The sequence below is a fragment of the Gavialis gangeticus genome, unplaced genomic scaffold, assembly GCF_001723915.1.
Source record: "Gavialis gangeticus isolate Ggan-Ray unplaced genomic scaffold, GavGan_comp1, whole genome shotgun sequence".
NCBI lineage: Eukaryota > Metazoa > Chordata > Crocodylia > Gavialidae > Gavialis > Gavialis gangeticus.
The window spans coordinates 195,938,751-195,952,134 of NW_017729032.1; the positions used below are offsets into that span (position 1 = coordinate 195,938,751).

At 38.4% G+C, this 13,384-nt stretch overlaps 2 long non-coding RNA genes across 2 annotated transcripts in view; one reads left to right on the forward strand and one right to left on the reverse strand.

Annotated features, from left to right (window-relative positions):
* Positions 1-6,895, forward strand: part of LOC109302382 — a 37,774-nt gene extending 30,879 nt beyond the window's left edge. Inside the window, exon 4 of the long non-coding RNA XR_002098731.1 lies at positions 6,779-6,895. This is a non-coding gene — a long non-coding RNA (uncharacterized LOC109302382). The remainder of the gene's footprint in view (positions 1-6,778) is intronic.
* LOC109302383 overlaps positions 1-13,384 on the reverse strand; it is a 479,734-nt gene that overhangs the window by 89,643 nt on the left and 376,707 nt on the right. The window lies entirely within an intron of this gene.

Below are 13,384 nucleotides of genomic sequence, written 5' to 3' on the forward strand. Positions count from 1 at the left end.
GTACCCTCCCCCATCCCCTGGCCTGCTGCTCCCTCCCCTCTTTCTCCAGGTAACTTCCAAGGGCCTTAGACCAGAATTACCTTGATTCATGTTCAAGGTTTTCAGAAAACTCCAGGATTCGGGTTCCAAGTCTCCCTGGTCAGCTGGGGAATGCCTAAACAACTTTGTGGACATGGGTGTGGCTGGATCCCATAGCCTAGGGAAAGCAGGAGGAGATGGCCTTCCATCTGATGGGCAAACCTCCAGGATTCAAGGGGCACATCTGAGACATATCTTCATAGCTCAAGGGACATAAAGGAAAAGACTGGGGTTTGGGTGCTTGGTGCCTTGCAACTGAGTTGCAAGCCAGGGTATAAGGAGCAGGGAAGATCAGGAGCCAGAGGCAAGGGTCCAGATTAGAGACACAAACAAGTGGCATGAGAGACCCAGCATACATTTTTAAATGGAAATTTACATTTTTTATGGATTCACAGAGAGGCATTTTTAGCCTGGTCTTTTATTGCCTGTCCATAAATTTATGGACAGTTGATGACCTGAGGCTTTTTATTCTGCCTACTTCCCTGAACCCCGACATGATCCATGATATAGATCTGCTTTCTCACCTCCTTAGCTAGTACCAAGTGAATAACATCTTCACTGAATCACAGGGTACAGCTATGGAGTAAAATGAAAATGTAGTTATAGCAGGTGCCGGCATACCTGTACTATCTTAACTTAGTTGCATGGGTAACAAGAGCAGTGATAATACAGAAAATTCCACAATTTTTTCAGCATCTATTTTTAGCATGCATCTAACGGCCATCACAATCAACAGAAAGGCCCACACATAAGGATTGGACCAAGTTCTTTTGTGCCCCAGCTGGCAAGCATGTCTTCAGCCCACATATCCCCTTCCTTACAAAATCAGAGTAAATTAAGGCTGAAAGAGACCCTCTGAGGTCATCTAGTCCAACCTTCTGCCTGAGGCAGGGTCATCCCTATCCAGACCATCCTATCCAAATCCATTGTCTAACTTAGTAGACAAACTACCGAGTCAACCCTGACACAACCACATATAAAGTAGAAAGACTGCAGCAAAGGTGCTTAAAATAATACAAGAGATCCAAGGAAGAGGGCATGCCTCCTACTACAGATTGGAAGGCAAACACAGTCTGTACTAATCTGATTATGGGGTAAAATTCCTTCCTGACCACAATATAGTGATCAGTTTGGCTTTAAAAAGATGGGCAAGACCCACTAGCCAGGAACCTCTATGTTTAAGCTCCAGCAGGACCACTGGCATACACCAGTCAAAATCCCCAGCCTTGGCTACAGCCAGTATTCAAATATTTCTGAGGTAGGCTTAAAAAAGAAAAAGAAAGAGAAAACAAAACAAAAACAGGCAGACCGTCTTACTGTTCTAACAGTTAGGAAGTTTTTCCTGTTATCCAGTCTAAACCTACTTTACTGCAACTTCAACCTATTAGTTCATGAGCTGCTCTCTGCAGCAAGAGAGATAAGGGGTTCTCCTTTTTCTTTATGGGAGCCCTTCAGATATTTTAAGACTGCTATCATGTCCTCTCTTAAGCACCTCTTCCAGAAGTTCACCATGCCTATTTCCTTCAGCTTTTCCTGATATGAATTGCCTTCCTAGCTCCTTATCATTTTTGTCACACACCTGTGGACTGTCTCCAATTTCTGTGTCCCTTTTAAAATATTGAGCCCAAAACTACACAGAATACTCTAGGTGAGGGCTAACCAGTGCTGAGAAAACAGGTGCTATCATTTCCCATATTCTGCACCTAATGCTTCTATTCAGGTATTACAAAACTGTATTTGCCTTTTGTGCAGCTACATTACACTCAAGAACCATATTGAGTCTGCAGAACTGCAGAACTCTCTCTTCTCTTTCAAATAATCTCAAGTAATATTTGAAAATACATTATATCTATGTCTAATGCCAAACCTCACAGTAAAAAAATGATGAAGTACCATCAACATAGGATTTAAGACATCATAAACATCAGCTGACAACCTGTAATTTACTTCTGCCTACCATTACTTTCTTACCATCTGATCTTTTGCTATTTTACTAACTAGAGAACATTGGTGGCACGGAAAAAAAATATTTTAGGACACCGTCGTATAACCAAATCATGTCAAAATCAGCTCAGTTTGTAATTAAATATATGCCTCCTATGTATAATGAGTAACATTTTGCTAAAAATTACTTCTAGGAGCCTCCCAGCCAACATCATTTTACATCATATATTAATGAACACAGTGCCAAAATGCCTGGGATGTCAGGCATTGGTTTTTAATTGATATTGTATATTTACATGAAGGGTGTCCCATGTCATCTCATACTGCATTTTCATTTCTAGAAACTTTTGCCAAGGCAGAATTTTTCAGCATTTTATTAGAAGGTTAGTTTATGATTGCCAAGAATAGCTAAACATAAAAAATGCTACCATTATTGCTTAATAGGCTGAGCATGTGGGCCTAGTCTCCAACAATACAAATACATCTGGATACTTTTGTTTGTAAAGTAGTAAAGTATGTGCATATAGCCAATACACTCTGCCTGTCCGCATAACTACACAATGTACATCTAGTCAGTTTTGTACTTAATGGCACACATCTTTACATATTTGGATATTGGATGGGTGACTTTGAATACCTGTCCTGTGTATGAAAGTCATTCCCATGCAGAGGATAGATGCAATTTATGTCTATAAGCAGCTTAACTCCTAATGAAGCCCTCAATACTGGGACTAATTTTATTGTGTATGCATGTGTGTTACTCTTTACCCGTATAGACAACTTCAAGGGCCAGAGTGGTATGGGCACCAACATGCATGGTTGACACTCTGGATGTCACAAGTTAGAGGCAGAAGTGCTCATAGTGTGGCCCGATCAGATTCCTATGAATCTGCAAATTCTGCTAAATACCCTGTCACAAGGACACAACAAGGAAGGAAGGACAACTTCAGATGCATTAGGAGAGTTGTCAAAATAAGCAGTCAGCTTGTTTGATTTTTTTTTTAATCACAATCCATTCATTAAAATTTTGCTATCCTGAATGTTTATTTTTAGCAGCAATTACATTGTTTCAATTGGTAATGAATGCAAATAAAATAAGTTATAATACTACAGGACCAAAAAAAAAAAAAGTCCCCCAAACAGCCCACCAATTAGTAAAGCTTTATGTGATTAATAAAAAAGGGTTGTTTTCTCTCTACATGTCTCATTTAAAATGAAATGCTGTAGGGAAGCTTAGTCCTCTCTGTGCAATTCTCTCTCTACAGGGAGTTCCTGTTTGACCTAGCTGTCTTTATATGAAAAATTTATTAAGTATCATGATTTGGTTTGCTTAGAATAAAACGCAGTATCTGCTCACCGTCATTACTGCAGGGAACAGAAGACAATGCCAGTTCAGATCAGCACATTACTTAAAGGGGTTTTTTGGTCCTTCTTTTGACCTCCTATGGATTAAAAACTATTAACTAAACCACACATTAAGAAATCTAAATGAACCTGAATGAAAGTAGGACAATACCAAAAACAGTATCAATATTTAAAAAAAAGGTTTATCCTAGCATTTCTAATTCCAGCTGACATGAACATGGTGTTTCAGCTGCCAAAGCATACAGAAGTTACATTAGAAGATGAATTTAAATGTCTAGCCATGGAATCCAAAAACAATTAATATTTCTAGGAAACACAGTTCGATATTGATAGCCTATTCAGAGGTCTAACATTACCTAAAAATAAACCAAAACATTTACTTAGCATTTGGAAAATATTTTGATCTTGAATTTAAGTTCTTTATTGCCAAACATTCTCTAACCGACTTACAAACAGAAATAAATGTGCTTAGACGGGGACAGACACTGATAAATGATGAATGAATGATGAATTATAGCTTAAGACAGTCTTTGTATTTATTTGTATGATCTGATGATGTGTGATATGATATGATAATTTGTTTCTTCCCTTTCTCCATATGGAGAGAGGAAAATGACTCATTTTGATTCTGTGGTTGAAATTTGGGTTGCAATCAAGTGATACAAAAAGCTGAATTGTGAGCTTCTCTTGCCTACTGCAACACAATGCTGTCAATATTGGCATATAAAAACAATGCTTCTTTCTTTAAAGGAAAATTATGATACAACACATTGAATTCAATAGATGCCATGCCTACTCTAAAAGGTGACATCTATGCAACAAGAACTGCCTACAGAGCTTGAACATCTCATGCCAGGCAACATTTTTAGCAGAACAAGGATCATCCCCTGATTCTTCAAATGTCAGAAAAAGGGCAACTGATTTCTAATGTCATCTTAAAACTGATGATTGAGCTATGCACTTAAGCACAGTTCACTTTGAGTCCCTCAGTAATATTTACCATGATCAGACTAATCTAGCAAATGCTAATCTAGGAAATGCTATTTCTTTAAAATGAAATGTGAGGCCCTATTAAACTCACTGGAAGTTGACATCAGCGGGTCATGATTTCACACCATATTCTTACTACACAATTTTAAAATGCTCTCTAATTCTGGAAATTCTAGTTTTCAGCATACTGGGCTGAAAACTACTGGGCTACTGGGCTAGATTTTTAAAGGTATTTAGGGGTATATTTATACAGCACAAGGCACCATTTTGCAGACCTCGCCAGCTAGCTCTGCATGTACTTTTTCTGGAGCTGAAAGCCATATAGCTGTATTAGGGTGGCGCTGTGCCTGTACTAATTAGTTCTGCTGAGAAGCAGGGCTCCCTATAGCTCAGGTGCAGTGCCATGCCAATGCAAAGTAATTGCACTATAGACTCCAATACTGTGTCATGCAAATATACCAGGTTCCTAACTCCCATTGATTTCAATGGCTATGTAAATGACACTAAAGACTTCCTAGCACATTCTGAAAGGTGGATAGCTTCTATTTCTTGGCCAAACTTCCTTCTATTATGAAAGATACCAGAACAATAGCAGAGAACATAAGGCAGAAATGTGAGTGCCCTGCACTGCCCTGCCGATTTGCATCAACCCTGACTTCAGTGCATCACCTGTGAAAACAAGAAAAGTTCAGTGTTATTGCTTGTTCAGCTCATTTTCTCTGTACTGCCAGCTGTCAAAAAGGGTGTCAGTTAAGGCCGAGAAAATAGTGGTTTTGTGATACAAACACATGCCCACTGGGAAATGAACAGAAATTTCCAGCTCATACAAATAAAGCTAAATAATAGGTAAAGACAGAAAACATGATGGTGACATATTATGGCTAGCTTGTATTCAACATAAGCAAAAAGCTTATGAAATATTTTGCCCTTGAAAGAAAAAAATCTATTCCTCACATCAGTGGGACTAAAGGTGCTGATCTTAATATCTACAAGCCATACTAAGTTAGACAAGCCTGTAAATGAGCAGGTGAGAGAGGTTTGTAGTCTGAATACAGAACTAGAAGCAACAAACTCATCTTCAGCATTCTGAACCCCATTCTGCTTCTGATTCCCTCCATGGCCTTAGGGTATATTCAATACACTTTGTTTAGTATCTTCAACTCTGTAATGGGAACAATAATTACCCAGCAATCTTATTCTAAGACATAGCTACTTAATGCTTATAAAATATTTTAAAATGCTATAATATTTTAAAATTCAGAAAGTTTTAGAGTAGCCAATATATTTCACATATTTCATTTTTTTTGTTTTTCCCCTGAGTCCCACTTACAGATCACCCCTACTGTTTCTATTTACATTCTTCAGCAACCTCTACAAATTCCCTGCAGCCTCCCTAATTTCATAGCAAAGAGCTACATAATACTACTATAAATTTGTTATTTATCAGATTTGTAGTTTGAATGATAGGTCTGTTGAACCACAAATTACATGACTTCTCAATAAATACTTATGTACAAAGAATGAAAACTTTGCATGGTACAAAAGTCAGGAGCACTACTGTATTTGTATATCCCTGGGGATACCTAGAATTTCTCTAGGGTTACTGTAATCTAAAATGACTCCCAGTTTGCTTAGACACTGTAACAAATAAGATTACATAAAACAAGGAGACTAACACAGGTGAATTAACCAATACAACATCCAAACCTTCCTGAAGGAAGAAAATGAGAGGTATGGGATATACAAAAAACAGGGCAAAAATATCATATTTTTTCCTGATCCAATATGAAGGTGAGCCCCTGAACACCTAAAGTCTGGGACAATATTTTCACAAGCCCGTTTGATACACTTGCAAACACTTCCTAAGTGTTTTTTACTTTTAACAAAATATGCTCCAGACCATGTAGGCCATTGCTGATTGACATCTTAGACTATAACTAAAAGAATGGTAACCAGCATATTCTGTGTTCTGCCTTTGTGTCATATATTGGAAGCCTGGAAGAAAAGGGCCAAGCTTTCAGCTCAGTTGGCCATTGTTCTCTTCCCAACTCAGAAGAGACCTCTGGGACAGGCACTAGGACTGCCCAATCTTTCCTACCTCTGATTCCAACCTTCACAGGAAGGGGATAAGAAATGCTAAAAGTGGCCTACCGCATTAGCATGGGTAAGACACCAGTTTCTGTAGCTACACAAAGGTGCAAATATGGATAGTATCTTATACGGCTACCTTTGACTCCTTGGCCCAAATGACTAGAAACCATTTGCAGGGCTGCTGACTCAAGTTGGTCATTGACATGTAGAGCAGGTCTTGAATTTGCCTCTATGGAGCCACAGCAAAATAACCTGAACTCTGCCATGGATAAGGAATATTCAGTTATTCATTTCTTAATTCTTTATACAGGAGGAGAGGAAGGATATATTACTGCTGTTGGAACTGCACTTCCCTTTGGAAAAAATAAAATGTGTTATTGCCACATACAGGGGGTGAAGATAAAGAAGACTTACGTCTCCTCTACATGTTCAGGTAAAGGTACAATGGGATCTAATGGGCAATCCACATAATCATATCTCCTGCCATGCTACAGCTGGGAACCCACAGCTGATGGGGCCTGCTATACATGCAATTAAAACTGTATAGCCACAGAAGAGGGCCTGCTACACTTGCAAATTAAAACTGTATAGCAATCAGCCATAAAGTGAACACACATTTTTGAGGTCTAATTTTATAGCTGGTTGGAGCTTTTTATCATATGATAGTTACTTTGCACATGTAGCTAGTCTCAAGGTAATTGTATAATTAAACAGTTAATTGCATGATACCTGCAATGTGTAAAGGGTGGCCTGGAAAGGGTGACCTATTGATTTTTCTGTATCTTCCAAGTATGTCAAAAACAGTTTTTGACCTACCATCAGGACTAATCTTAATTGTCATGAGAATGATGCATCTGGAATCCTAAATACGGGGTCTATGCTTATCTCTGAATATTAAAAACTAGGGATATGCAAAGCTTTGGCCCCTAATTCGATTCGGTGGAGATTTGTCCTGATTTGGTGACTGAATCTCCAAGTCTGAATCCAGTCAGGAGACGCTTTAATCTCTTTGAATCGAATCAGAACCCTCCGAATCGATTTGAAGAGATTAAAAATGATTCAGCAATATGGATACAGACACACCTTTAAATGTTCTTTTTACATTCCTCAAGATACCAGCCGGCTTGTGAAAACTAAGATGGTGGGGCAGATGCAGCATCCCACAGGAGTGCGGGGACAGGGGGTGGTCCCCAGGGTGCTTGGTAGCAAACCCAGAAGTGGACCAGAAGCTCTTCTGGTCTACTTCCAGGTCTGGTGAGGAGTGCACTGCCCCCCCACCCACACACCCCTGCAGCTCAGTAACTGGTGCCTCCTGGGTCTGGGGTCACCTGGGATCCCCCCGGTTGCCGAGCCATGGGGGACATGGAGGGTGCCTTGCATGCTCCATGGCAGACCTGGAAGTCAACCAGAAGTATGAGCCCCAGCATCAGTGTTCATGAGCTGCACCTGGTACCTCAAGGTAGTGGAAAAAACATTTAAAGCTGTGTCTATGACTCAAATGCTGATTCTCCGACTAAGCATTGAATCTTTAGATTCAGATTCAGCCAAATCAAATCAGGGACAGTGATCTGAATCAATTAATCAAATCATTGTCCCTGATTCAGGCTAAATCCAAATCCAAATCGAACATGGCCCATTTCGTACACCCCTATTAAAAACTCTGTATTCCACAATCAAAATCCAAGGACAAATATATTTATATCCTCATTATTTTGCATTTTTAATTCTAGTTTTATGTAAAACTATGATATCCATTTTTCACACTTCACAATGTTTTGAGCATTGAATTCACTTTCCATTATATTCCCTCTGGCAGTTTACCAGGGCAAGAGCAAAAGACATTATCTCAATTAATAAGATGTCAAAAATCATATCTGCAATTTCAACTGATGAAATCAAAGCTTTGCTCAAGGCCTGAATTTGTGTTCCTATCCATATACTGACTCATTAAAGTAAGAGATGAAACATGCTGCCCATTACAAAAATACAATGCCTATAAGTTGATCTCTTAGTTTAAAAATACTTATTTAAATACTAGTCAGAAACACTAGGGTACGTAGGGATATGTAGATATGCAAGATATGTACATATGCAAGATATGTAGGGATTTTGGCTGTACAAGCACAACTGAAATGTGATCAAATTTTTTTTTGACTTTATCTTCTTATGTTCTTGTGAAAGATCTAAAGTGTTCCAGTTCCACTAGTCCCTGTTTACATTCTAGGATAATGTAAGATAAGCTGCAAAAATTGCCTGCTTAAAATGTAGCTTCTTAAGGGTATGTAAATCTCTAGAAAAATATAGGAGCATAAGAATTACTTTATCTTGTCTAATATCCTGTCTCAGTGGAAAGCAACTAACTTGTTTAACAAACGTAATAAATGTTACAGTATGTGATACAAATAGGAAATACTGGCTTACATAAGGGATAGTGCCATTGCTTTGTGTATTAAGATAGTAATTGGAAAATCATGTGTAATAGACATTAATATAGTCTTGGGAAATGAGGCAGAAGCACTCTACCTTAAAACCATTCATTTTTCCATTAAAATTCCTGGATCACAATACTCTCATGCACAAAGCACTAGAAAGGGGTAAGTCATCTATGATGCACATGATCAATCATACAATATACCCCTGGGAAGACACTCTTTTTAGACTCTCTAGAGATCACTAGATCTCACAGAATGACAACTTGATAGACCTTGAAAATTTTAACTCAGCTAGCCTAATGGAAAATGTCGGACCAAATTATTAGTTAACGGAATCTAGATTCAAGTGTACTCAACAGAGATGCATCAGGTTAAAGCACTTGAAGATATGGCCACTCTGCAAAGGTATTTTTTAAACACTAAACTATTATCCACAAAAATATCCAGTGACAATGAATTACAGAAGTCAGGTACACCCTTAAACAAAGTATATTCATTCAATCTCCTGAACTCACATTGATATTTCTGGCTTGGTCTTGCAAGCAAATATTTATAAGCACATGGTATTTTTCTCAGTGGGATTCTGTGTCATCTCCACAGTGTGACCCTTATAACTTCACTGAGTTTCTTACCATCAATCACTGCAACTCATAGACTTTGACCTCTTTCTTCTATACAAAGTAATGTCCCTAGTGTGGGTCTGAATGTAATAAACAATGCACATAACTGTCATCAATATCTTAAGTGTTATATTCTGTGACCTAGCCTAAGTCTGAAAGTGAAATGCACTTTTACCCAATTTGGTTTGAAACCAATGATTTTGCTCTCCATTGGACTAGCAACTTTGGGCAATCTACCGAGGAAAAGAAAAAAGACCCATTGTATTTTCGCAGGTAAGTCCTCTGATAATTACATAAACGTCTCAAATATTTCTACTGAAGTACTTATTTTTGTTTCTCAAACTATTTGTTTTAAAGCTGAAGTGATAGTTATGAAATTTTAAATTAACGCTGTCATTACATTTAACACTCTTGAGCTACATCTAATGAAGTTAAAGTTAAGATTTTTGCAATATCAAAGGGTGATATTACATATTACACTGAGGCCATAGCAATACTGTGGGATATGAAGCTCTTTTAATGGTACAACATGTTGCAAGCAGTTTCATGTTAAGGATTAATACCATTGCTTACCTACACAGAAAAGAAAAAGAAAGAGAAAGAAGAGAAAAGAAAGACAAGAAGAATAAAAAAGAAAAAAGCCAACATTTGGGAGTAGAAGGGGCATATGATGAAAACTAAGGAGGATATAATAGAGAAATGTTGGGTTCTCAAGTGAGGCTGGTGAAAGTTAGTCTTTTTTTCCTGATTTTTCCTCTTCTATTGCAGGTCAGTTACAAAGACATTATGACAGATAGTCACTGACCCCAATGTCTTGCTTTCCTGTTAATGCTACTTAACAAGAACCACCAGAAATTGAGAGAGAGACTTAATTTACACACCTGTGATGGTGATGTCTAAGACACATGTCATGGTAGATGATCCTGACAGATAAAGTATGGTTCTGCCTTTTATTTGATGCCTATCAGTAAAGTGGCACAGTATAATAAATTGTCATGCGGCTTCTTTTGCAGACTGAAGTCAAGGGATGGAAAAGGGAAGAAGAATGAGCGAACAAATGGAGAAAAGAGGAGAGAAAAAGAGAACAAATAAATGAAAGGATGCTATGGAGAAGACTGGGTTTTCAATGGAAAGAAAAGAGAATGAGAGATATAGTGCAGCAACTAGATTCTGCTCTCATTTGTGAGGGAATGAGTGGGTTTTGACTGATTTATGCTTGTATAACTGACAGCCCAATTTGGCCCCACAGTCCTTATCAGTGACAAGCAGAAATGAACCATAAACTCATAGATGGAAAAGACCTATTTGGCCATCCCGTTATCTTCCTGACATTGCAGGACTGCTTCCTATATAGTACAAGCGTTTTGTCAGGTCTAATTCAAAAGTCACAAGGAATGGAGCTTTCCACCTTTCTTTTGGGGAACTTTCTACAGCCTAGTGTCATCATCAGGATCCTCCTTCATGCCTTCCTGCATTGCTATTCATCTGAAGTATTTTATTCTTAGGTTCCTATTGTTATAGGTTCCTAATATCACTATCTAAATGTTGAAATGATATTGCCATATGCAATTTTTAAATGTTTAACTCTTGCATCATAAGTCATTTTTTAACTTACATGCCTTGCTTATTCTCTAAACTCACTCTTACCTTACCAAAAGCAATGAAGCAAACAGATGTAGTCACAATATTTTGAAAACAAATGGATACCACAGAGGGATGACCATTATCTCCATTGTCCACTGTGTTTTTCTCTGAATATCAAAACTAAAACTATAGTAGTCTATTTCTTCCCATTCAGCCCTAGATTGAAAATTCACATTTTTCAAAACTAAATCTGATGTCCACCGTTACTTCTGCAGCTGTTAAAAGTGCTCTGCATGTGAACCACATGCTCAGGTACTGCATGCTAGCATCTGAGATGCAGGTGACGTCACAGTGTATTCAGTCTCAGTAAAAATTGATGTTTTAATAACAACAGTGCAAGTTTCAATAACATTGTTTCTCAATTTTTCCCCCGCCTACTAAAGATCTGCACTCTGGAATATTTCCCCTGAGATGCCTCATTTTCGTATTTTTCCAAGCTAAAATACCTTTGTTATTCCCTAACCATATTTTTCTAGCCTTGCATTTCTTAGTCAACTGCTGATTATCACCTCCTCCAATTTAATATCATCCAGACAATATTCTTTTTCTGAGGGGCTGTTAATACTGTGAGCTAAATCATTAATGAAGTTAACATCAAACTGAACCTAAAATAGAAACCTACAGTACTTCATTAGACACTTTCTTGCCAGGATGATATTTTGTCATTTGTCATTTCATTTACCTTCTTTCTGTCAGTTTTCAAGCCACACAACAATGTTGAAGTTGAATATCCAAACTGGCTCAAATTAATATTGTGAGTATTTGAAAGATGGAGGAAAAGGAAGAGCAAGACTTAAATGTGGCTCTCATGCCTCCTTTGAGCGTAAATCAGGCTTCCACAGTCATGCTAATTAGCATAATTTGGATTTTTTTAATGCTAATTAAACAAAATTCACATGCTAAATTCATAATTAATCTTAAGCAGAAAACATGAGATGGCATAATTTTCTATTTCCACTTAGTGCTGAAAATAGTCCAGGTAAAGTGTAAAGGTTTAAATTTAAGTAAGCAGTGCAAAACATCACTTAGCTACTGTGTGGTAAAAAATATTAATAATAAAATCAAATGATCATTTATGCAGTACAAAATTAAGGCTAAATTACAATACAAAGTAATAGTCCTTGTCGTACTACATTTACTTAATTCCAAGACAAGTTTTCCCCCTCCCTTTTACAATAAGGGGGTACCCCTCATCTTGGAATTGAGTACAAGACAGCTAGGGGGCAGGCAGCTACTGTCAAGACAGGAGCCAGAGCTGCAGCCACAGCCTGCCCCCACCTGCCCCTCCCCTACCATCTCAGGACCCTAAACCCCCTTCCCACCATTTCCCCTGCCCTCTACCTTCACAGCTTTTGCCCTGTGTTGCCCTTTCCCCACTTACCTTTGGTCTGACACCATCAAGGTCTATCTCCACTGCAGCCTGGAGACTGACCCCAGCCACACACTACTGCTACAGAGTCAGGCTGGATCCTTGCTTTGTGCTGCAAGGTGGAGAGGGGACAGCTCCTGCCAGCACTGGAGCAAGGGCAAACGGAGTGGGGGAGGGGGAAGAAGGGAAGGCTGGAAGCAAAGGCTGTGGGCAGGGTTGGGGACTGGCACAAGGGAGGAACAGGATAGAAGGTAGGGGGCAAACTATCTGCCCCTCCACTGTCTCCTCCCCACTGTCTGCCACCCAGCATCTCCACACTGTCTACCGCTATCACCCGTCTCCTTCCCTGCCCTCCCTGCCACTGCTTTCCTACTGCAGGAGTGCTTTGGATTCCTTTAAAATGCCCCTGCAATATCAGATTTGATATGTGGGGAATTATAACAAATTTATAAATTGTTCATATATAGACTCTAATTATTGGGGGGTCATCTTAAATTCAGGGTTGCCTTAGATTCAGGTAAATATAGCATCTAGTCTTACTACTATTTTGTTACTTAAACAGTGTTACTGATCAAGTTAACTTGTCAAATACTTGCTAGCTCTGGAGATTTTTGCAGTTCTACAGAGGTTTTTTTTAAAAAAAACAACAAGGCCTCTGCATATTTAATATATTACTTGTAATATAAAAATAAATATTAGGTATAAAACATATATTTGCCAATTCAGATGTGTGAAAAGGAATTTAACATATGTATTTGTAAAGCGCATATGATTTATTTGGGTTCAATTTAACCAACCTTATGTTTTGGATTCCAAAACAATTCCCCCCCCCCCCAATACAACAGTTAAAG